Here is a 26,754-nt window from a genome sequence, read left to right as displayed (position 1 = left end):
GAGGCTAAATAAAGTAAAGGGATGAAGAAAGACATACCATGCTAACAGTAAGCTAAAGACCTGTGGAGTATTTCTATTAATTTCAAACTGTCAGGGGCATGAAACTCAACAGAAATGACAGAACTGTCACAACTGCGGAAGCCTAAGAAGGTATAAGTACTAAATAGGAGTTAGTATCCTGGATGGGATCTTGGAACTTGAAAAGGCCATTCGAGAAAAGCTGAGACAGTCTGAATAAAGTGTAGTCTTTGGTTAATGATAACACATCAATATCAGTTCATTAATGTTACAGTTGTGCCACATCAACATTAAATGATCGTAATAGGGAATGTGATTGTCGGGTATATGGGAACTGTCTTTACTCTCTTCATAGTAATTCTCTAAGCCTGAAACTGCTTTAAAAAGTAAGATTTCCTTTCAAGAAGCACATTGCTACCATGTTGCAGGAGTTGCAGTCATCTTGAGGCTGTCTGGACAGATGTTTTTAGACATAAAGTGTCAGTGTTTTACAAAGTATACTCAACCCTACTACCACAACAAGGCTGTGGCCAGCAGCAGCCGAATAACTCAAGTGTGGATGGATGAACTTAAAGAGCTTAACGACCATCACAACCCCCACACCCGCGTGGAACCCTTTGGGGATGTGACAGAGAGGAGGCAGCTCCATGCAAAGCTCCAGCGGAAGGATTTCAGGTGTTCTTGGAGAACGTGTACCCAGAATTGCACGTGCCTGATGACAGGCCTGCCTTCTTTGGGATGCTCTGGAACAGAGGACTGAAAGATTACTGCTTTGACTCTAACCCTCCCAGTGAAAACCAAATCGTGGGACGCCAGGTCCTTCTAACCTCTATCATGGAATAGGTCAGAACCAGTTTTTGAATACACGTCCCAGAATGAAATACACTGTGACACCCACCAGCCAGAGGTCTGCATAGCTGTGGACGCAGGAACGGATCTTCTCATCATGCATCTCTGCCAGGAAACTGCCACAGGGAATCAGAAGTTCATCTTGCAGGAGGATGGTTCTTTATTTCACATACAGTCCAATGAATTCGTTCAGGCTGAGAGGAAGGCATTCAGTGACAGTTTCATACCATCCTTATGGGACTGCACGGATTTGGAACATTAGAAATGGCTCTTCAGGGAACACATGTAATAAAGCGTCACTGTACCAACGAGCTCATGGAGGGAGCGGGATGCCCCTGGACTCTGTGTCCAACACAGACTTAGCTGAGTACAGTGAGAGACCTCACCCCAGTGAGAGAGCCCATCCTGGCTGCTCCACTTTTATAAGGAAGTCATTTTGCAGTCTGTGAAAGTGATGTTGGATTTGACAAGCTTTGTACGGATTTTGAAAACTTCAAAATTGCTCCCAAGTACTCTATTCTCAAAGGGTAATCATAAAATGTTAACTCTTGCTATTCAGAGAATTAAAACCTTTAAGTATTTTTCTGTCAATATAAAAAAGATATACTCATAAAACAGTGTTTCAAAAGTTCCCAAAATTGAGTAAGGAAAAATCCCTAACCCAACAACCATATAACTACAGATTCAGAAAAGTGAGTGACCCCCAAATAGGGAAACCCCAACGTAATCCTTGTCAACCCACAACACGTTCGAATTACAGAAACTCAAGTCAAGGAAATAAACAAGAGATGAAGCACAGAGACATGACACAGAAATTTATAGTGGACAGCCAATTCTATTTGGTACTAGATTTTATTCTCAAATTGTGGTGGACAGAAGGATGTGACATGCTAGTTTTTCAAGTTCTTTGTTTTCGGAGATTGTAGTGTACAGTGGTGAATTAATATTCATATACATAGTGATAAGATTATCACTATCAAATCAGTTATCATATACATCACCTCACATAATTATCTTTTTGTGTTGTGAGGAAATTAATATCTACTCTTCTAATAAATTTCAAGTATACAGTACACTATTATTAGGTATAGAATCCCAGAACTTGTTCATCTTATAACTGAACATTTGTGCCCTTTGAGCAATATTTTTCAAGTTCTAAAGAAAGGAACTGATGATTCTAGAATTTCCATCTAGAGATATTATCCTGCATGAATCAAGAGAAAAAGGGCATACTCAGAATAAGGAAATGCACAATAATTTGTCATTTGTAGATGTACCCTTATACAATGGCTTGAAGAAGCTCTCTTCCCCACTCTCGTCCCCCACCAAAAAAAAAAAAAAAAAAAGAAGGAATAACCAAAGAAAAAGTGGTGGTTCAGAAAAGAAAAAAGAAAATGGGTTTGATAAAACGAGGCATAAATAAGGTACACTATCCTTTTTTTCTGGAGGTTGTTAAATTGTGTGTGATGGTTGGAGCAAAAATTAGAATATCTGTTTTGTTTCTTAGTGCATGCAAAGGAATTATTTAAAATTTCAAAGTTAGAAAGGTGAATGGACCTAAATGGATGTAAGGTTTCTATGTATATGCAAAACTATAAAACATAATACTTGTAAATAGGGGTTATACATGTATGTACATTATAATACTTAGAGCAACTGCTAAATTAAGATACAAAGTGATATACTCAAGAACATTCTAAAGGAATCAAAATGGAACTCTCAGACATACTCAAGTAACCCGAGGAGAGCAAAAAATGAAACTCAAGGAGAAAAAGAGGGAGCAACAAAATCCAAAAACTGAAATGGTAGACTGAAGCCATTATGTACGAGTATTTACTTTAAATATAAATTATCTAGTACACAATCAAAGATAGAGATGGGCAGCACTGATGAAAGAAAAGTGACCCAAATATATTCAGTCTATAGGAAATGCATTTTTTTTTACAAGAGAACAAATCTATACCTTTATTTATTTACTTTTCAGTAAGTTTAAATCCTTGAGGGGTACAGCATCACACGTATTCTGTGGCCAATGGCTTTTGCAGGAAGGTTGCTTCAGAATTTGGCATGAACCATGCCATTGTTTCCATGAGCACAAGTTACTTTTCCCCAGATTACTCTGGTTTTGTTTGGTTTGTCATAGGACTTACTGTGTTGTTCTTTGCTTTGTACACATAAGCACATCGCTTGCCTAGATAGAATTCAGTTTCATCTCGAACATAAACACCTTCAATCTTAAGTAGAGCTGTGTGCTCCCTCTGGTTCCGGAGACCCTGTTTATAGCTGGCAAAAATGGCCTTGGACCAAAAGCCTTCCAGACATATTCGTCACTTTAGGAGTCTTGTTCCCAGCAGGCCTCCACAAACTCCAAGATGGTGGAAAAAGAGCAGGAAATGCATTTTAAACACAGCTACACAGATTAAAAGTAAATTGATGGAAAAATAGATCATGCTAACACTAATTATTTAAACAGGAGCAGCTTTTTCAGTATTAAAGAATGTATACTTCAAAGCCATAAAATTACTAGGCACACATGGCATGGCATGATGCACACATGATGGCATAAGTATTTATCCAGCAAGAAGTCATAGCTCTCCTAAACATGTATGTAGTCAGAAGCAAACTACTAAATATGTGAAACAAAAACCTGACAGAGCTGAAAGGAATAATAGACAAATTCATAGTTATAGTTGGGAAATTCAACACTACTGTCAGGAATTCATAACAGTATTTTCTCATTGGATTACAAAGCAAAATCAACTGCATGCTGAATTTCCAAGGCAGATCTATGTCGAATAATTTGCAAATGTTGAGGGATCAACACTCAAAAAGATAGATTATACCAAGTATTGCCATTTGTATTATTGTTACAAGATATTCACCACCACACCCTGAAGTGACTTTCCGTAGTGGGAGTATTATACATCCCTGATGAACTCATGCATGTCCATGTGACTAAGCCTAGTCTATGGCACATATAATTCAAACAGAATGTCTTTTGTGTGTGTGTGTGGGGGGGGAATATATATTTATTGTTTTAATTTTTTTAACATACAGTGTTTTATTAGTTTCAGGGGTACAACACAGTGATTCAAGAATTCTGTACATCACCTGGTGCTCATCATGATACATACACTTCTTAATCCCCATTACCTATTTCACCTGTCCTCCCATCCCCTCCTTTCTGGTAACCATCAGTTTATTCTCTATAATTAAAAGACTGGGGTGCCTGGGTGGCTCAGTTGGTTAAGTGTCTGACTCTTGATTTTTGGCTCAGGTCAGGATCTTACGGTTGTGAGATTTAGCCCTGCATCAGGCTCCACTCTGGGCATGGAGTCTGCTTAAGATTCTCTCCCTCTCTTTCTGTCCCTCCCTCCACACTCACACACACTCTGGATAAAAATAATAATAAGAGACTGTTTCTTGATTTGTCTCTCTCTCTCTCTCCCTCTCTTTTCCCCCCTTTATTCATTTTGTTTCCTAAGTCCCACATATAAGTGAAATCAAATGGTGTGTGTCTTTCTCTGATTGACTTATTTTGCTTAACATTATACTTTCATATATATATATATGTATATATATATATGCTATTTTCTTTACTCATTCATCTATCCATGAACACTTGAACTGCCTTTATAATTTGGCTATTGTAAATATTGCTGCTATAAACATAGGGGTGCATGCATCCCTTTGAATTAGTGTTTTCTTATTCTTTGGGTAGCTCAGTAGTGTGATTGCTGGATTGTAGGGTAGTTCTATTTTTAACTTTTTCAGGATTCTCCTTGCTGTTTTCCAGGGTAACTGCATCAGTTAGCACTCCCAACAGTGGTACAAGATGGTTTCCCTTTCTTCTTATCCCTGCCAACACCTGTTTTTTCCTGTGTTGTTGATTTTACCCATTCTAACAGGTGTGAGGTGATATCTCATTGTAGTTTTGATTTGTGTCTCCTAAATGCTACATCATGGTGAGCCTCTGTTCATGTGTCTGTTGGCCATGTGTATGTCTTCTTTGGAGAAATGTCTGTTCATATCTTCTGCCCATTTTTTTAAAGATTAATTTTTTTATTTATTTGAGAGAGAGAGAGAGAGAGTACACACATGCATGAGCAGAGGGAGGGGAAGAGGGAGAGAATCTTCAAGCAGATTCACTGAGTGTGGAGTTCTACATGGGCTCAATTCTAGGACCCATTAGATCATGACCTGAGAGAAACCAAGAGTCAGACACTCAACTGATTGAGAAACACAGGTGCCCCTGCCCATTTTAAATTTGATTATTTGTGGTTTTGTGTGTTGTTTTATAACTTCTTTATATATTTTGGATACTAACCTTTTATCAGATATCATTTGCGAATATCTTCATGTATTCTGTAAGGTTGCTTTTAGTTTTGTTGATTCCTTCACTGTGCGGAAGGTTTTAATTTTGATGAAGTTTCAATAGTTTATTTTTTCTCCTTGCTTCAGGAGATACATTTAGAAAGAACTTGCTATGGCCAGTGTCAACGTGGACACTGCCTGTGTTCTTCTCCAGGATTTTGATGGTTTCAGGTCACATATTTAGGTCTTTCATCCATTTTGAGTTTATTTTTGTGCATGGTGTAAGAAAGTGGTCCGGTTTTCCTAGCACCACTTGTTGAAGAGACTGGCCTTTTTTCCATTGGATATTCTTTCTGCTCTGACGAAGATTAATTGACCATATAGTTGTGGGTTTATTTCTGGATTTTCTTGGTGGCAACATTTTTGCCAGCAGGGAGGGTAAGACAGAAAAATAGGAAAAATAGAAAGATCTCACAGGGAGCTTTTGGCAGTCATGCTGGTCAGTGTTGTACATCACTTAGTTCCACTTTTCCTTGACCAGGACTCAATCCACTAGCCACAGTTACCTGCTGCAGGACTGGGAAACTCCAGGAGGAAAAGAAAATGAGTTTGGAGAACAGCTAGTCAGTCCCTGCTATTGGCGTGACAAATATGTTCACAGGACAGAAAATACAAATTCCTCTATGCATTTTCAAAATGCCCAGCCTCACACATGGTAAATGAAATGTGTATTTTAATTACAGTAAGATACCATCTATTTTCTATCATATTGCCAAATATATAATCATTTGAAACACACTGTTTTCATGAGGGTGTTGGGAAAGGGAAATATGACTGAGTTTTTAGTGTGGGTTTAAATTGATACAGCATGTAGTTTTTGTCCTCATTATGATCACACAGAAATATCTCCAAGATACATTAAAAATAAAAATGCAGGTCCCGAACACTGGTATTAAACTATCTGTATAAAAAGGGAGTGGTTAAAATACATGTAAATGTTTATATATGTGTAATGTAACTCTGCAAGGATGGATATCTAAGGATCTGGTTGAAAAGAGTGTTTGTTATTGAGGAAGGGAACTGGATGATTCCATAATTGGGGTAAAAGGCATACTTTTAATTCACTGTTTTGAAACCTTCAAATTTTATATCATGAATGCATGTATCACATAGTCAATTATTTCTCTTTGTTAAAAGCAAGAACAGAAAATAAAAAGCAATGACACAGACTTAGGGGCCATGCAATCTGCATTTGTGACCTTCACCATGCCTATCCAGCTGTATAATGTACAAACTGAAAATGTGGGGTTTCTCATTAAAAAATCAGGGAAAAGCTTTCCCCCCTTTCTTCCACAGCCTCTTATTTGACCTGTTATTGTATTTTGTAATCGTAGTTTAATGTTGTGAAGTTCCTCAGAGGTATCGGGGGCCATGCCCCAGGCCTGGCACTGCAGTCTTGAATCTCTCTGCAAGCACACCTAGACCCCATCAGAGGGCAGAATGCAGTAGCAATCACTTGGGCAGGAGGGAGAGAGGGAGTCTGGGTGAGTGCACGGATGAATGAACACTAGAGAACCCGTCCCAGTGAAGCCAGGAGCTGGTAGAACTGGATCATAGGAGAGCTGAGGGTCCAGGTTCCTAGCACATGCTGTACTGTCTCATGGGACATCACTTACAAGACATAAATTCAAAGAAAAAAGGTTAAGAATTTGGAGAATCAACATTAATCCACAAGCCCAGACAACCATTATCAGCATGGGCCCTGTGGGGACCAACTACACTGGTTCAGGTCCTTAAAGGTGGCCCTGTTACCATTTCTTACCTGTGTGTTGTTAGTTAACTTCTCTGGGGCTTCAGTTTCTTCTACATTAGAATGGAGCATAAAGGAAAAAAAACCTCATAGGTTTCTTTTTGAGGCTTCAATGGGATTTTATATGTAAAGTGCTTAGCATAGTACCTAGCACACTGTAATAAATCATTACAAGTTAAGCATTATTAAATTATTGAGATTATAATTTGTATTACATTATCAACTAACAAAGAGTTAATATTATATTGGAATTTGAAATCATTAAATGCTTTATTAAAATACTTAATGAACAGATGCAAGCATCACAACAGATAGAAACATGAACTACAACAGGTTAAACAGGAGTATTCCTCCTACAGTTTTGGATAAAGTAATGTGACTCAGTTCATTGCAAATACAAGGTGAGGCTTTCTCTAAGTGGTAGGCCTGTAAGTTGGTGGGAAGAGTTTGTACCTCTCTTCTGGATACTAGCTACGTTACCCCAGGCCCACACTGCCTACATAAAAAATCACCTTTTGGGGCACTGTTTTCATGCTTCCATGGAGCATCAGTGTCCATGGTTCAGGTATCTCCTATGTCACCCACCCAGAACACCATTCTCCTTGCTTCTACCTGTCCTTCTTTCCTCATGACGTTTGCTATCTTTTCTTTTCACTTACCTAAGTACCACCATCCCTGTATTTATTCTTTTCATTGGCATTATCCCAGGGTGTGTTAGCTTTCTCCTTCCCATTTATAGGGTGACCAGCTGGGGAAGTAGCTGCAGGAGAATGTGGGGATCAACATAGGAGAAATTAGGACATGTTTGTAAGCTGAAGGATGGATCAAATATGGTGAAAGGTAGTAATTCAGTGTTAGCTTGCTCTATATAATGAGCCAGTTCTCCACATGTTGACCTTTGAGAAAACAAAGTTGGGAGATGAAATCCAGTATGGACCCTGAGTGTTCCCTTGAGTTTGTGCTGGGTATGCCAAGAATTCAAAGCCCTAACCACTCTTTACTCAGGAAATTTCTCACGGTTGTCTTTTGAGCAAATTGAGGGATGAGGTAATACTTCCCCAAAGAGCAGAATTGCTGCTGCTCACTGTAAAAGAAGTACATCTCCCAAGCTCAGGGTTCTCCTCCTGTATCACAACCCTCTGCATGTATAGCCATTCAGGTAAGTCTACTTGTATTACCCCCAGGGGATTTAGGGCACATGTAGAACCAGTACAAGCATGATGCTCTGGCTATTGCTTTTGCTGTGAATAATAAAGTCCTTTGTCTCTCATCTAGGTGTCTTCCATCTTCTGTCAGGGTCAATCTGCGGCAAATTAAGTTGTGAGCTTGCAAGTAGAATAAAGCCTCAGACCTTCCACAGTCCTTGGCACACAGACTTAAGTACATCACTCTATTTTTGCATTAGGATAAAGGTCAACTCTGCAAATACGATTTTACAGGCTCTGCATGGCCTGGCCTTGCCTCTCTCTCCAGGCTCTTGTGCTACTTTCCCCCAAATATCTCTGCTCTTGAGTCATATGGAAAAGAAAAGTAGTGACTGGCATCTTATACTTACAAGGAAATCTTAGTGTTGCTGATAACATGGCTTGTCACTCATGGCTAAACTGTGTTGTTCTCTCATTGGATATAAACAACTAAATCACCCAAGGAAAACTCAAGTCCTATAATAGTTTCTTTCTAGCATAATCTTCCTGAAATACGTGCACCGTTCCCACATCATGCATTTCTTCACTGCAATGAGTAATCAACGCACCTTTTTAAAACTGTCTGTGTATTCCTGTGCTCTTTGGCTGGAAGGTGTTGACATATATAATATCAGCTATTCTTTTATTTTATCCAGCATGCTAATTTCTTTCTTGCCGCGGGATTTTGCACATACTCTTCACTCTACCTAGAGCACTGTTCTCCTAACCTCCTTAACCTTACTAATATCTCTACAATTAATTAATTACTCCCACAAATAAGTGTGAAAAGTTACCTTGTGTCAAGCATTGTGTTAGTTACAGGGAATGCTGCTATGATCAAAAACAGACATTGTCTTATATCTCCTTTGCTTCCTGTGAATCAGATAAGATAAAAGTTCATTCAACATCACATTAATGAATATCTTGCTTAATTTACAATGGGGTTATGTCTCGATAAACCCATCATAATTTGAAAATATTGTATGTCAAAAATCCATTTAATACACTAATCTACCAAACATTGTAGCTTAGCATAGCTTACCTTAAACATGCTCAGAATACTTACATTAGCCTACAGTGGGGAAAATCACCTAATACAAAGCCTGTTTTATCATAAGTATTCAATATTTCACATAATTTATTGAATACTGTACTGAAAGTTAATAACAGAATGGTTGTATGTATACAGAACAGTTTTAAGTGTGTAGGCTGTTTACTCTCGTGATTGTATGGCTTACTGGAACCTGTGTCTCACTGCCATTGCCCAGCATCATGAGAGAGAATATTACCACATATCTCTAGCCCAGGAAAATATAAAAATTCAATATTCAAAGTTTCATTTCTACTGAATACGTATCACTTTTGTACCATCATAAAGTCAAAAAATCCAAAGTCGACCATCATAAGTCAGGGACCATTGTTATGGAATTCTAAAATGATTTAACTGGTTTGATGATAAGAAGCACGTTCTTGTGAGTTCAAGATAATAGGAATTTAATTTAGACTTGAGGATAGGGGACAATTGAGAAGCACTAAAGTCAAATCTGAAGAATGAATGGGACATTAATTAATGGCCTGTCAGTCCTTACCATCGGCATGGCATGTTGGAAAGACCCTGTGATCAGAGTAATTGCAATAGGTTCAAGAAACTGAAAGGGGTTTATGTGATAGGAGTGCAAGTTACAAGTAGGTGAATATTGTGAGATGGGGAGGCAAAGAAGTATAAAGCTGAGTAGTGTGGTTTGTGTAATCAGACTACCTGTATTCGGCCCTTAGCTCTATCACTTACCAAATGTGTAACAGGGGGCCAATTCCTGAACCTCTTTGTGCCTTATCTTTATACTGGGGCATGATTGAAAATTTCTTTATAGGTTTTTTTAAAGTGAGAATTCAGTGACATAAAGTCTATAAAGTACATAGGATCATAAAAACTGATTACAAGTGACATTCACTAAATGTTAGCTGTTATTAGGAGTGTGATGGTCAGGCAAGGATGGCAGTGCTGAGAGTAGGATGAGATAAGAGCTGTGCAAAATTTAAAAAGGTACTCACTTCTTGGTGCTGACTCTGTACTTAGACTACTCTGAGTTTGGGCATTCCCTGACATTTCCGCATTCTAGGTGTTTATCTTTTCTCACCTTAGTCCTGGCTTAGTGAGAGATCAGACCATGCAGACCACGTTAAAGACTGATATTTCTCTAATGAGCAAGGGAAAATTTCTGAGAGTTTTAACCAGGTGGAGTGAATGGGGCATGCATGTGACATGCTGCAACAATTGTTTTGCAAATATCATTTGGGAAAAAAGATATGGATTGGAGGGAATCAATGTATATAGTGGCCAGTTAGGAAAGAGTTTAAATAGTCAAAGTATGAGAGGTTAGATCTTGGACAAAAAAGGTGGCAGTGGAATAGAAAGACATAAACAGTTTTGATAAATATCTAGGAATAAAACTTACAGGACTTGACAGTGAATAGCATGTGAAAGGCAGGTGAAAGATAATAAGGACGTTGCCTAGATTTTTGATGTGTATTAATGAATAGACTGTGATAACACTGAAAGAGATGATAATGCTGAATGGAATTTAGGAGAAAGAGCATGCATTTCTCCTTTGTCATGTGGAGTTTAAGATGCTTTTGAGATATTTGATGGGATGTATTTTATAGAAAGTTGGTTATTTTAGTCTGGAGTTCTGATAACAGTATGGACTGAGAAATAAATGTCCTCGGTAACTTACAGATGGTGATTAAAGATTAAGGTATGATTGGCATTGCCTTAGGGAGAGCATAAAATGATAATAAGTGGCCTTGGAATCAAGCCTGAAGAAACTCAAATATTTAATGCCTAGAAAGAGGAGGGTGACCTTACAAAGGAGATAGATAAATAGCCAGAAAGAATAGAAGAATACAAGGAATCTAGTGTCATTGAAGTTAAAAGAGTGTTTCTGGGAGAAAAGCATGTTCTGTGGGATCAGAGGAAGGAGGAAGGTCAAGGGATTGAAGACTGGAAATTTTTTGTTGCCTTTAGCATTCCAGAGGTCATTGGTTATTTTAAATAGTGAGAGATATTTCAGGGAGTGATGGAATGAAAAGTCAGATATAAGCTGAGAGCTAAGAGGTAGGTGGAATAATGGCAACAGAGCCATTTCTTTTGAGACATCTGGTTGTGAAGAGAGGGAGAGAACAATTTTTGGAGGATTCATAAGCTAAAGGAAGGGCGTTTTTTTTTTTTTTAAAGAGAAAATTGGCTGTTTAAATTTTCAAAATTTTATTAAGAGGGTTTTTTTGTTGTTGTTGTTACTGGTGCCAAGCATTGTGCTATGTGCTTTACATACATTATGACATTTAATCTTCACAGCAATCTAACAGTAGAGGGATTATTACCTCCATTCTACAAATGAAAAGGCAGGGGCTTGAAGAGGTTAAGTAACTTGCCTAAAGCCACATTATATCCCAAGTGGCAAGGAAAGATGCTGGAGCCAGTGTGACACCAAAGACTATGCACTTAACCCCTGAAGTAACCCCTATTATTGAATTTCAGCTCCACCTCCCGATCCCTTCAGTTCTGCCTGTCTTTCCTCTACGTTAGATGTCTAAGGAATCTGAGGTAACCAAAGCAACGCGGATAAAACCAGACCTCCCAGCATGCTAGAGGGACACGGAAAGTTCTTCTAAATGGCGGCGGTGGGAAGGAGGGGCAGCACTTCCGCTGGTGTCTCTGCACTTTCTCTCTGACTCTGGTGAGTTTTGGCTGCGCTGACTCTCTCCAGCCTGTTTTCTTTTAACAGCAGGGATGGGGAGTGGCGATTTGTCAGGAGATTTGGGATGGGTTGGGGGCAGGACGCTGGGAGGTTTTGTCTTTCTGGCCACTCTACCTAACTTCTGAGGGGTGGTCGCCCAGCTCAGGGACATAATCACACTCTTTTCTATGAAACAGGAAGATTCTTTCACCAGGATCACTCACATCAAAGGGAATAATGACGGGGAAAGGAGAGGTTCTCACCGAACTTGGCTTTTTTGAGCTGTGGACAGTAGTATGGACACCTGTGCAGATGGGGTTTCTGTTTTAAAAGTTAGCATGGATTTCTTAGCGCCCCTTCAGCCTGCGTTTAGCTGCACCCCTCTAATAGGCTCTGAAGGAATCAGTGTTTGTCTCTGCCTTCACAGAATCTTGCAGCCAGGAGGGGACACGCACATTAATCAAATATAACATTTGAATCTTTTTTGTTTACTGCTCTATCTCTAACATCTAGAACGACTCTAATTTTATTAAAATGAAATAATAGTTGGGGAAAAGACACAATTATATGTTTATAATAATAGTGAGATTTATTGAATACTTGTTGTATGTCAAGCAGTGTTCTAAGTGTTTTATGTGTATTAATTCATTGTGGTATGTGATATGAAGGAAAGGCACCTAGTGCTATATAACAGAGTGACCTAACCTAGTTTGAGGGGCCAAGGAATACCTCCCCAGGTAAGTCATTTGCCCTATGATTTGAAGAAAGAGTAGGCTTTAACTAGGTGAAAAAAAGGGAGCAGAGATGGAGATTATTCTAGGCACAACATTCTAGAAATAACAGCATTTTAAAAAGTCCTGGTAAAGGGGAGAGACTTTTGCTGTACTGAGAGATTGAAAGAAGGTGTGTGTGGTTGGGCCATATAGCACTTGTAGGTCACATTATGGATTTTGATGTTTTTGTTAAAGAGTTATCAAGAGGGACACCTGGGTGGCACAGCAGTTGAACGTCTGCTCAGGGCATGATCCTGGGGTCCTGGGATTGAGTCCCACATCCGGCTCCCTGCAAGGAGTCTGCTTCTCCCTCTGCCTATGTCTCTGCCTCTCTCTCTGTGTCTCTCATGAACAAATAATTACAATCTTTAAAAAAAGAGTGGTCAAGAATTTTAAATTAGAGTATGATATCAGTTTTGCAGAAAATTCTGTCTACATTATAAATAAGAGATGGAAGAGCAGGCCTGATGTGAGTAGATCAATAGGACAATATTGTAGTAGTTCAGATATGGCATGCTAGTCACTTGTATTAGAGTAGTGGTAGTAGAGATGGAGAAAAGTGGAGAGATATAAGAGATATATAGGAGCTAAAGTCAGCAGAACTTAATGTTGTAGAGGACGTCAAAGATGACTCCCAGGGCTGGCCTGTACAACTGGTGTACAGATAGTGATACCATCTGCTAAAACCAAAGGAGGACCAGGTTGGGAGTGGGAAAGTGAAGATCATGTTATACTGACTTTGAAGTTCTTTGAGGGAAGCAACAATTATAGATGTAGGCATGTTTTTGGATTTGGTTAAGAAGTTGAGATAGTTCCTCCTGAGGACTTTTATTTTCTCAGTAAAATAAGAGGTATAGTCAGCTTCCAAGAGTGACAGGAGAGGAAACCAGGTGTTTGAAGAGTTTTTAAGTTTGAAATTGTCATTACTAGTATTTGGAGAGAGAGCTGATTAGAAAAATACAGTAAATTTATTGGACACTACTTAGGGCTTGATTGAGGTTGATGTCTGTCATTATACATGGTACTGGTCTCTCTATTCATTTTTTTTTTTTTACCAGAAGCCTGCTTGCTACTTGACTGCAGGCCTGGGTTCATCCATACTTTATTTTTTAAAAAAGATTTTATTTATTTATTCATGAGAATACACAGAGAGGAGAGAGAGAGAGGCAGAGACACAGGCAGAGGGAGAAGCAGGCTCCATGCAGGGAGCCTGACATGGGATTTGATCCCGGGTCTCCAGGATCAGGCCCTGGGCTATAGGCACGCTCAACCACTGAGCCACCAGGGCTGCCCCTCATCCATATTTTAATACAGGAAGGTTTCTTTTTTTTAAATTTTTTTTTAATTTTTATTTATTTATGATAGTCACAGAGAGAGAGAGAGAGAGAGAGAGAGAGAGAGAGAGGCAGAGACATAGGCAGAGGGAGAAGCAGGCTCCATGCACCGGGAGCCCGATGTGGGATTCGATCCTGGGTCTCCAGAATCATGCCCTGGGCCAAAGGCAGGCGCCAAACCGCTGCGCCACCCAGGGATCCCTACAGGAAGGTTTCTGAGGGTGACTGAGTAATGCTAGTGCCCTTAAATGAAGAATTGACTACAGAGGTGTGCACATATTTGCAGGTAAAGGAAGTGCATTGAGGTGAGATCTGAGATTGAGATGCTTGTAAAAACATCCAGAATGAGCAGGAGGCAAGTAGACATTTTAGTCTAGTGGTCAGCAATTAGCTCTAGACCAGAAATATATATTTGGAAGTCACCTCAACTATCAATATCAGATGAAACCATGAGTTTGAATTAATTCATCCAAAGATGTAGGAAATAGAGAGCTGATGGCCAAGGATGGGATCTTGGAAGTACTAGGAGATTGAAAAAGAAATTTCAGAAGCATAGGAAAGTAACCAGGAAAAAAAACATTAGAATCATAGACACAAAGGAAGGGGTGGGGTGTGATGCTACAAAGAGGTAAGATCAAATGAAACTGAGAAATGACTCCTTTAATTAGGACATCCTTGTTACCTTATTGAGGGCTGTGTCAGTTGTGGCAGCTGGGGGCCCAAAGAGAATAAAGCGAGACTGGATTAAAGTGAAGAATGAGGAGGGGAAAGCTATTTTGTTTGATGGTCCTTCATTTGGAAGGAAAGGAGGAGCAGAGTTTGGTAGTTAGAGAGGGGATGCAAGGGAAGGTTATTTAGGACAGAAAATACTTGAATATATTTTTTAGAATGAGGAAAACACATTAAAAAGGAAGAAAGTGAAAATGTAGGAGAGAATCAGACAATTTTTATCCTTCTAATCTCTTATTCTCAGAACAGTCCTCCAGGGAAGGTAAAATTATCCCTGTTTTGCAGATAAGGCAATGAAATTGAGAATTCCAGTCACTTTCCTTTGGTCCCACAGCTAGTAAGTGGGAGCCAGGACCTTAATCTGGTTATAACTTCAATGGTTGCACTTACACTTACAGTACCATGTCATAAATGCCTTGAACGTTGCTTTCTCTTAGGACAAAAATGTTGACATAGTAGCCTCAGTGCATTAAAAAAATTACTCTTTTAATGAAAACCCCCCTCACTCTGACAAGTAATATGAGGTTCACCTTTTCTGTAATTACTATTAGTGCCAAATGCTAAGCTGGATATTTCGTATTCATTATTTGACTTAGTTTTCACATTATGTAAAGTAGTTGTGATTACATTTACTTTATTTTTCTTTAGATTTTTATTTATTATTTATTCATGAGAGACACAGAGAGAGTGGCAGAGATATAGGCAGAGGGAGAAGCAGGCTCCCTGTTGGGAGCCTGATGTGGGACTCGATCCCAGGACCCCAGGATCATGCCCTGAATTGGAGGTAGATGCTCAACCATGGAGCCACTCAGGTGCCCCTGATTACATTTACTTTAAAGTGAGGAAACCAAGATTCACAGTGGTCACAGCTCTTGCCATACTGGACTACCACTGATTTTTTTGTTTAATTTCCCCCAAACAGACCTGTATTTTTCAAAAGTCTCTCCAAATTAGCGGACAATAAATGATACTTAAAAAAATCCGACTTTATTGATGTATAATCTACATACCATAAATTTCACTCATTTAAAGTATACAATTCAATGTTTTTTAGTATTATTCATAGAGTTGTACAGTTATCACTACAATTAATTTTAGAATGTTATAATCACCTTCAAAAGAGTGTGATTTCCATCCTCCACCCCTTCTTTAGGCAAACACAAATCAAATTTCTGACTCAAAAGATTTGCCTGTTTTGAACATTACATGCAAAAGGAATCATATAACATGTGGTCTTCTGTGATTGGCTTCTTTCACCCAGCATAATGTTTTCGAAGTTCATCCATATTATGGTATGTATCAGTACTTTATTCCTTTTTATTGCTGAACAATACTCCACTGAAGGAATGTGCCATAGTCTATCCATCCATTCATCAACTAGTGGACACATGGGCCACTTACAGCCTTTGACCACTATAAATAATGATGCTAAGAATATTTGTGTACAAGTTTTTTGTTTAGACGTATGTTTTCATTTCTCTTTGGTAGGTACCTAAAAGTGGACTTGTTGGATCATATGGAAACTCTTATGTTTCAAGTTTTGAGGAGGTACCAAATTGTTTCAAAAGAAGCTGTACTATTTTATATTCCCACTATCATTATATGAGGGTTCTAATTTTTCCACAACCTTGTCAACAATTGTTATTGCCTGTCTTTTTTATTATAGTCTTCCTAGGAGATATGCATCTTTTCATGTATTTATTGGCTATTTATATAACTGCTTTGGCAAAATGTCTACTCAGATTATTTACCCACTTAAAATATTTGGTTATTTGTCTTTTTATTATTGAGTTACAAGAGCATTACATATTCTGGGTACATCTTTTGTTGGATATATGATTTGCAAATATTTTCTGTGAGTTGTCTTTTCAGTTTCTTGAGTTTGTCTTTTGAAGCACACAAGTTTTTATTTTTGATAAAGTCCAATTCATCTAGTTTTTTTTCCTTTTTTTTTTTACTCGTGAAGCTGTTGCCTAACCCTAAGAGTTTTATAGTTTTACCACTTACATTTCAGCCTTTGATCAATTTTGAGTTAAGTTTTGCATACAGCATGAGGAATGAGCCTAATTCATTCTTTTGTATGTGAATATCAAGTTGTCCCTTATCATTTGTTGAAATGCTACTCGTTGGCAGCCCGGGTGGCTCAGTGGTTAAGCGCCGCCTTTAGCCCAGGGCATGATCCTGGAGACCCGGGATTGAGTCCCACGTCAGGCTCCCTGCATGAAGCCTGCTTCTCCCTCTGCCTGTGTCTCTGCCTCTCTCTCTCTGTCTCTGTGTCTCTCATGAATAAATAAATAAATAAATTTTTTTAAAAAAAGAAATGCTATCCTTTCCCTGTTGATTTTTCTTGGTACTCTTTTTAAAAATCAATTGACCATAAATTTAAGGGTTCATTTCTGGACTCTAAAATCCATTCCATTAATCTATATATCAATCTTTATGCCAGTACAACATTGTCTTGATTACTATAGTTTTGTTGTAAGTTTTGAAATCAAATAGTATGAATGAATTTTCCAACGTTATTCTTTTTTACAGGATTATTTTGTTTTTGTCTCTTGCATTTTAATGTGAATTTTAGCATCAGTTTCCCATGTGTGCATTTTAGAATTAATTTCTTATAAAAAATTCAGATAGGATATAATAGGAATTGCATTTAATTTGTATATCAATTTGAGGCGTATTGACATCTTAACAATATTAAGTCTTCTGGTACCTGAACATGAAATACCTTTTAATTAGTTGTGTCTTTAATTTATTTTGGTAATGTTTTATAGTTTTTAGTGTAGAAGTATTATATTTTTAAAAAATAGAATCTATTTTTTAGAGCAGTTTTAGTTTCATAGTGAAATTTAGCAGAAAGTACAGGGAGTTCCCATTTACCTTCTTCCACATATGCAGAGCCTCCTCTATTATCAACATCCCACAGAAGAATGGTACATTTATTCAATTGATAAACCTACATTGACACGTCATTGTTACTCATAGTCTCTATTTTACATTAGGGTTCATGCTTGGTGTTGTACAATATATGGGATTTCACAAATGTATGACACCTATCCCCCATTATAGTATCATACAGAATAGTTTTATTGCCCTAAAAGTTCTCTGTGCTCTGCCTATTCATCCCTCTCTCCTCCCAGCCCTTTGCAACCATAAAATATTTTACTGTCTCCATAGTTTTGACTTTTTCAGAATGCCAGATAGTTGAATTATATGTAGCTTTTTCATGTTGGCTTCTTTCACTTAGTAATATGCATTTAAGGTTTTTCCATGTTTTTTCATGGCTTGATAGCTCATTTCTTTTTGGTGCTGAATAATATCCCATTGTCTGTCCCATAGTTTATTTGTCCCTTCACCTACTGGAGGACATCTTGGTTGCTTTCAAGTGTTGGCAGTTATGAATAAAGCTGCTATAAACCATGTGCAGGTTTTTGTGTGGATATAGGTTCTCAACTCATTTGGTTAAATACCAAGGAGGATGGATTCTGAATCTCACTCTATTTTTAAAAACCTATTTTCAGGGGACCCCTGGGTGGCTCAGTGGTTTAACGCCTGCCTTTGGCCCATGGCGCGAACCTGGAGTCCTGGGATCGAGTCCCGTGTCGGGCTGCGGCATGGAGCCTGCTTCTCCCTCTGCCTGTGTCTCTGCCTCTCTCTCTCTCTATGTCTATCATGAATAAATAAATAAAATATTCAAAAAATTATTTTCAGTTCACCTGGGTGGCTCAGTTGGTTAAGCATCTGCTATCGGCTCAGGTTATGATCCCAGGGTTCTGGGATCCAGCCCCATATCAGGCTCTTTGCTCAGCAGGGAGCCTGCTTCTCCCTCTTCCTCTCCCTCTGCCTACCACTCTGCCTACTTGTACTCTCTATCAGTGTGTCAAATGATTAACAAAATTTTTAAAAAATAATTTCCAAGTGTTTTATACTTCTTAAAAAAGATGTATTTATTTATGTGAGAGAGAGAAAGAAAGAGCATGAGTGGGGGCAAGGGTAGAGAGTATCTTCAAGCAGACCCCTGATGAGCACAGAGCACGACATGGGGCTCAATCCCACAACCCATGACCTGAGCCAAAACCAAGAGTCAGAAGCTTAACTAACTGAACCACCTATATCATACATTTTTAATGCTATTACCAATGGAATTGTTTTCTTAATTTCATGTTTGTATTTCTCATTGACAGCTTATAGAAATACAGTTGGGTTTTGTATTGATTTTGTATCTTGAAACTTTGCTGAACTCATTCTTTAGTTCTAGCAGTGTTTTTGTTGATTCCATAGAAGTTTTATTTTTTATTTTTATTTTTTTACCAATTTATTTATTATTTTTTTAAATAATAAATTTATTTTTTATTGGCGTTCAATTTGCCAACATACAGAATAACACCCAGTGCTCATCCCGTCAAGTGCCCCACTCAGTGCCCATCACCTACTTACCCCCACCCCCTGCCCTCCTCCCCTTCCACCACCCCTAGTTCGTTTCCCAGAGTTAGGAGTCTTCATGTTCTGTCTCCCTTTCTGATATTTCCTACCCATTTTTTCTCCCTTCCCTTCTATTCCCTTTCACTATTATTTATATTAACCAAATGAATGAGACCATATAATGTTTGTCGTTCTCCCATTGACTTATTTCACTCAGCTTAATACCCTCCAGTTCCATTCACGTCGAAGCAAATGCTGAGTATTTGTCGTTTCTAGTGGCTGAGTAATATTCCATTGTATACATAAACCAATGAAACGCCGGGACACCTGCACCCCGATGTTTATAGCAGCAATGTCCAAAATAGCCAAACTGTGGAAGGAGCCTGAGTGTCCATCGAAAGATGAATCCATAGAAGTTTTAATGTATTGCATCATGCTATCTGCAAATAAAGATAGCTTTAGTTCTTCTTTCCAATCTGGATTCTAATCTTTCTTTTTCTTGCTTGATTTCTGTAGTCAGAACTTACTTATATAAAAATTTAAAAACTGTATTTAAATTCAATTTAGTTTACATATAGTGTAATATTACTTTCAGGAGTAGAATTTAGTGATTCATCATTTACACAGCCACTGCTCATTACATCAAGTGTCCTCCTTAATGCCCATCACACAATCACCCCATCCCCCACCCACATCCCTCCAGCAACCCTCAGTTTGTTTCCTATACTTAAGTGTCTCTTATGGTTTGCCTCCCTGTTTTTTTTTCCCTCTCTGTTTTAATCTTATTCTATTTTTCCTTCCCTTCTCCTATATTCATCTGTTTTTTTTCTTAAATTCCATATATGAGTCAAATCATATGGTATTTGTCTTTCTCTGACTGACCTATTTCGCTTACCATAATACCCTCTAGTTCCATCCACATTGTCAAAAATGAAAAGATTTCATTGTTTTTGACATCTGAGTAATATTCCATTATATATATACATATACATATATACATATACGTACTTATATATGTATATATACACTTATAAATGTATATATGTATATGTATATACTTATATATGTGTATATATTTATTTTATTTTCTTTTAAAAAATTTTTTTATTAGAGTTCAATTTGCCAACATTTAGCATAACACCCAGTGCTCATCCCACCAAGTGCCCCCCTCGGTGCCCATCACCCAGTCATTCCAACCCCCCACCCACCTCCCCTTCCACTACCCATGGTTCATTTCCCAGAGTTAGGTGTCTCTCATGTTTTGTCACCCTCACTGATATTTTCATTCATTTTGTCTCCTTTCCCTTTATTCGCTTTCACTAATTTTTATATTCCCCAAATGAATGAGACCATATAATGTTTGTCCTTTTCCGACTGACTTACTTCACTCAGCATAATACCCTCCAGGTCCATCCATGTTGAAGCAAATGGTGGGTATTTGTCATTTATAATGGCTGAGGAATATTCCATTGTATACATAGACCACATCTCCTTTACCCATTCATCTTTCGATGGACACCAAGGCTCCTTCCACAGTTTGGCTATTGTGGACATTGCTGCTATGAACATTGGGGTGCAGGTGTCTCCGCGTTCCACTGCATCTGTATCTTTGGGGTAACTCCAGCAGTGCAATTGCTGGGTCGTAGGGCAGATCTATTTTTAACTCTTTGAGGAAACTCCACACAGTTTTCCAGAGTGGCTGTACCCGTTCACATTCCCACCAACACTGCAAGAGGGTTTCCCTTTCTCCACATCCTTTCAAACATTTGTTCTTTCCTGTCTTGTTTATTTTCACCATTCTCATGGGTGTGAGGTGGTAACTCTCATTGTGGTTTTGATTTGTATTTCCTGATGGCAAGTGATGTGGAGCATTTTCTCATGTGCTTGTGGGTCATGTCCATCTCTTCCTCTGTGAAACTTCTGTTCATGTCTTTTGCCCATTTCATGATTCGATGGTTTCTTTGGTGTTGAGTTTAATAAGTTCTTTATAGATCTTGGATACTAGCCCTTTATCTGATAGGTCATTTGCAAATATTTTCTCCCATTCTGTAGGTTGTCTTTTAGTTTTGTTGACTGTTTCTTTGGCTGTGCAGAAGCTTTTTATCTTGATGAAGTCCCAATAATCATTTCTGATTTTGTTTTTCTTGCCTTCATGGATGTATCTTGCAAGAAGTTGCAGTGGCCAAGTTCAAAAAGTGTGTTGCCTGTGTTCTTCTCTAGGATTTTGATGGAGTCTTGTCTCACATTTAGATCTTTCATCCATTTTGAGTTTATCTTTGTGTATGATGTAAGAGAATGGTCTAGTTTCATTCTTGTGCATGTGCACGTCCAATTTTCCCAGCACCATTTATTGAAGAAACTGTGTTTTTTCGAGTGGATAATTTTTCCTCCTTTGTCAAATATTAGTTGACCATAAAGTTGAGGGTCCACTTCTGGATTCTCTATTCTGTTCCATTGATCTGTGTGTCTGTTTTTGTGCCAGTACCACACTGTCCTGATGACCACAGCTTTGTAGTACAACCTGAAATCTGGCATTGTGATGCCCCCAGATATGGTTTTCTTTTTTAAAATTACCCTGGCTATTTGCAGTCTTTTCTGATTCCACACAAATTTTAAGATGATTTGTTCCAACTCTCTGAAGAAGGTCCATGCTATTTTGATAGAGATTGCATTAAATGTGTAAATTGCCCTGGGAAGAATTGACATATTCACAATATTAATTCTGCCAATCCATGAGCATGGAATATTTTTCCATCTCTTTGTGTCTTCCTCAATTTCTTGCAGAAGTGTTCTGTAGTTTTTAGGGTATAGATCCTTTCCCTCTTTGGTTAGGTTTATTCCTAGGTATCTTATGCTTTTGGGTGCAATTGTAAATGGGATTGACTCCTGAATTTCTCTTTCTTCAGTCTCATTGCTAGTGTATAGAAATGCCACTGATTTCTGGGCATTGATTTTGTATCCTGCCACACTGCCGAATTGCTGTATGAGTTCTAGCAATCTTGGGGTGGAGTCTTTTGGGCTTTCTATGTAGAATATCATGTCATCTGTGAAGAGGGAGAGTTTGACTTCTTCTTTGCCCATTTCAATGCCTTTTATTTCTTTTTGTTGCCTGATTACTGAGGCTAGGACTTCTAGTACTATGTTGAATAGCAGTGGTGAGAGTGGACATCCCTGACTTGTTCCTGATCTTAGGGGAAAGGTTCCCAGTGTTTCCCATTGAGAATGACATTTGCTGTGGGCATTTCGGAGATGGCTTTTAAGATGCTGAGGAATGTTCCCTCTATCCTTACACTCTGAAGAGTTTTGATCAGGCATCGATGCTGTATTTTGTCAAATGCTTTCTCTGCATCTATTGAAAGGGTCATGTCTTGTCTTTTTCTCTAGCTGATATGATCAATCACTTTGATTGTTTTACGAGTGTTGAACCAGCCTTGCATCCCGGGGATAAATGCCACTTGGTCATGGTGAATAATCTTCTTAATGTATTGTGGATCCTATTGGCTAGTACCTTGTTGAGAATTTTTGCATCTGTGGTCCTCAGGGATGTTGGTCTATAATTTTCCTTTTTGGTGGGGTCTGTGTCTGGTTTTGGAATTAAGGTAATGCTGGCCTCATAGAACGAATTTGGAAGTACTCCATCTCTTTCTATCTTTCCAAACAGCTTTAGTAGAATAGGTATGGTTTCTTCTTTAAACTTTTAATGGAATACCCCAGGGAAGCCATCTGGCCCTGGACTTTTGTGTCTTGGGAGGTTTTTTTTTTAAAATTTTTATTTATTTATGATAGTCACACACACACACACACACACACACACACAGAGGCAGAGACACAGGCAAAGGGAGAAGCAGGCCCCATGCACCGGGAGCCCAACGTGGGACTCGATCCTGGGTCTCCCGGATCACGCCCTGGGCCAAAGGCAGGTGCTAAACCGCTGCGCCATCCAGGGATCCCCTCTTGGGAGGTTTTTGATGATGGCTTCAATTTCCTCCCGGGTTATTGGCCTGTTCAGGTTTTCTATTTCTTCCAGTTCCAGTTTTGGTAGTATGTGGTTTTCTAGAAATGTGTCCATTTCTTCTAGATTGCCTAATTTATTGGCATATAGCTGTTCATAATATGATTTTAATATTGTTTGTATTTCCTTGGTGTTGGTAGTGATCTCTCCTTTCTCATTCATGATTTTATTAATTTGAGTCTTCTCTCTCTTCTTTTTAATAAGCCTGGCTAATGGTTTATCTATCTTATTAATTCTTTCAAAGAATCAACTCCTGGTTTTGTTGATCTGTTCCATAGTTCTTCTGGTCTCGATTTCGTTGAGTTCTGCTCGAATCTTTATTAACTCTCTTCTTCTGCTGGGTGTAGGATGTATTTGTTGTTTTTTCTCTAGCTCCTTTATGTGTAAGGTTAGCTTTTGAATTTGAGTTCTTTCCAGTTTTTGGATGGATGCTTTTATTGCGATGTAGTTCCCCCTCAGGACTGCCTTTGCTGTGTCCCAAAGATTTTGAATGGTTGTATCTTCATTCTCATTAGTTTCCATGAATCTTTTTAATTCTTCCTTAATCTCCTGGTTGACCCTTTCATCTTTTAGCAGGATGGTCCTTAACCTCCACGTGTTTGAGGTCCTTCCAAACTTCTTGTTGTGATTAGTTCTAATTTCAAGGCATTATGGTCTGAGAATATGCAGGGGACGATCCCAATCTTTTGGTATCGGTTCAGCCCCGATTTGTGACCCAGTATGTGATCTATTCTGGAGAAAGTTCCATGTGCCCTTGAGAAGAATGTGTATTCAGTTGAGTTTGGATGTGAAGTTCTGTAGATATGTGTGAAATCCATCTGGTCCAGTGTATCATTTAAAGCTCTCGTTTCTTTGGAGATGTTGTGCTTAGAAGACCTATCGAGGGTAGAAAGAGCTAGATTGAAGTCACCATGTATAAGTGTATTGTTATCTAAGTATTTCTTCACTTTGGTTATTAATTGATTTATATATTTGGCAGCTCCCACATTCGGGGCATATATATTGAGGATTGTTAAGTCCTCTTGTTGGATAGATCCTTTAAGTATGATATAGTGTCCCTCTTCATCTCTCACTACAGTCTTCGGGGTAAATTTTAGTTTATCTGATATAAGGATGGCCACCCCTGCTTTCTTTTGAGGACCATTCGAATGGTAAATGATTCTCCAACCTTTTATTTTCAGGCTGTAGGTGTCCTTCTGTCTAAAATGAGTCTCTTGTAGACAGCAAATCAATGGGTCCTGCTTTTTTATCCAGTCTGAAACCCTGCGCCTTTTGATGGGGTCATTAAGCCCGTTCACGTTCAGTGTTACTAATGACAGATATGAGTTTAGTGTCATCATGATATCTATTCAGTCCTTGTTTTTGTGAATTGTTCCACTGAACTTCTTCTTAAAGGGGAATTTTAAGAGTCCCCCTTAAAATTTCTTGCAGAGCTGGTTTGGCGGTCACATATTCTTTCAGTTCCTGCCTGTCTTGGAAGGTCTTTATCTCTCCTTCCATTTTGAATGAGAGCCTTGCTGGATAAAGTATTCTTGGTTGCATGTTCTTCTCATTTAGGACCCTGAATATATCCTGTCAGCCCTTTCTGGCCTGCCAGGTCTCTGTGGAGAGGTCTGCTGTTACCCTAATACTCCTCCCCATAAAAGTCAGGGATTTCTTGTCTCTTGCTGCTTTAAGGATCTTCTCTTTATTTTTGGAATTTGCAAGCTTCACTATTAAATGTCGAGGTGTTGAATGGTTTTTATTGATTTTAGGGGGGGGGATCTATTTCCTGGATCTGAATGCCTGTTTCCCTTCCCTGATTAGGAAAGTTTTCAGCTAGAATTTGTTCAAATACATATTCTGGCCCCCTGTCCCTTTCGGTGCCCTCGGGAACCCCAATTAAACGTAGGTTTTACTTCCTCAGGCTGTCATTTATATCCCTTAATCTGTCTTCATGGTCTTTTAATTGTTTGTCTCTTTTTTCCTCAGTTTCCCTCTTTGCCATCAACTTGTCTTCTATGTCACTCACTCGTTCTTCCACCTCGTTAACCCTCGTCGTTAGGACTTCTAGTTTGGATTGCATCTCATTCAATTGATTTTTAATTTCTGTCTGATTGGAACTAAATTCTGCAGTCTTGAAGTCTCTTGAGTCCTTTATGCTTTTTTCTAGAGCCACCAGTAGCTGCATGATAGTGCTTCTGAATTGGCTTTCTGACATTGAATTGTAATCCAGATTTTGTAACTCTGTGGGAGAGAGGACTGTTTCTGATTCTTTCTTTTGAGGTGAGGTTTTCCTTCTCGTCATTTTGCTCAGTGCAGAGTGGCCAAAAGCAAGTTGTATTGGGAAAAGGAGAAAAAGAGAGGAGAGAAAGAAGGAAAGAAGAGAGAAAGAGAAAAAAAAGGAAGAAAAAAAAAGAAGAAAAAGAGAAGGAAAAAGAAAGGAAAAAAGGGTGGGGGAAGGAAACAAATCAAAAAGCAAAGCAAAACAAAACAAAACAAAACAGCAACAAAAAACAAACAACAACAAAAAAAGAACCACAGGGGAGTATCTTCTGATTCTGTGTACTTTAAGTCCCTTGGCTTCTCCTGGAAGTTGTCCGTCTAGCTGGTGTTCTGGGGGAGGGGCCTGCTGTGCTGATTTTCAGGTGTTAGCAGTTGGGGGAGCTGCTGTGCCCCTGCCTGGTGCAGGGCTCAGTGGGGGTTGTTTACCCCGTGAGGCCCCAGGAGCAACAGCCCCAGTGGCGGGGCCAGCTCTGGAAACCTGGATTCAGCCCCCACAGGAACTCCGGAGCTCTCCGTCTGCAGGGCCTGGAGGCTCCGGGGCGGGGCCGCTGATCTGCTCAGCTGGGGCAGGAGCGTCCTTGCTGTCCTGGGCCCTCCCGGCCTCTGCCTGTCCCGGGGAAGGCCGGATCCTGGGCTGTGTCCCGGCGCCCTGTGCTCCGGGGCCTGCGCTGTTGGATTCGCGCTCCCGGGCCGTGCAGCCCCCTCCGCGGAGCCGCCGCCCAAGCCCCTCCGAGCTGCTCCGGGTCCCGCCGTGCGCGCTGCAGCCCTTAGGGAGCTCGGCGCACTCTCCTGGGCGTGCGGTTGCTGTTACTGTCCCAGGGAACCCAAGGGCATCCTCGCCCTCCTGGGTCCTGCTCCAACTTCTCGGAGCCCCTTTCTGCCCGGGAAGGTCGGTGCAGCTCCTGCTCCTCCGGGACGGGGCTCTCCTGTCCTGGGGACACTCGCCCCGGCCTCAGCCCGGCTCCTCGCGGGGCCCCTCCCCCTTGGAGGCCTTTGTTTCTTTATTTCTTTTTTCCCGTCTTCCTACCTTGATAGAAGTCGAACTCTTCTCACTGTAGCATTCCAGCTGGTCTCTCTTTAAATATCAGGCCGAATTCATAGATTTTCAGGATAATTTGAAGGTTTTCTAGGTAATTTGGTGGAGACAGGTGATTTGGAGACCCTACTCTTCCGCCATCTTGCTTCCTCCCCCTGTGTATTATTTCAATAAGGCCTTTCCTGCCCAATATTATAAAAACAACCTGAATTTTTCTTCTAACACTCTTAACATTTTCTTTATCATAGTAAGTACATTTAATCAACTGGGA

General features: G+C 39.4%; 1 long non-coding RNA gene and 2 pseudogenes across 2 annotated transcripts in view; 2 read left to right on the top strand and 1 right to left on the bottom strand.

Moving 5' to 3' along the window:
• Positions 1-378: 378 nt before the first annotated feature.
• LOC119868283 lies at positions 379-1,156 on the top strand (annotated as a pseudogene).
• Positions 1,157-2,856: 1,700 nt separating this feature from the next.
• On the bottom strand, positions 2,857-10,282 carry LOC119868282 (annotated as a pseudogene).
• A 1,357-nt stretch (positions 10,283-11,639) lies between these two features.
• Positions 11,640-26,754, top strand: part of LOC119878068 — a 39,456-nt gene continuing 24,341 nt past the window's right edge. Inside the window, exons 1-2 of one of the 2 annotated variants that reach the window (XR_005386273.1) lie at positions 11,640-11,912; positions 16,237-16,296. This is a non-coding gene — a long non-coding RNA (uncharacterized LOC119878068). The remainder of the gene's footprint in view (positions 11,913-16,236; positions 16,297-26,754) is intronic. The other variant, XR_005386272.1, reaches the window with a different exon arrangement.

Source organism: Canis lupus, chromosome X (genome assembly GCF_011100685.1).
Source record: "Canis lupus familiaris isolate Mischka breed German Shepherd chromosome X, alternate assembly UU_Cfam_GSD_1.0, whole genome shotgun sequence".
Lineage (NCBI taxonomy): Eukaryota > Metazoa > Chordata > Mammalia > Carnivora > Canidae > Canis > Canis lupus.
This window is presented reverse-complemented; position numbering and strand designations above follow the sequence as displayed.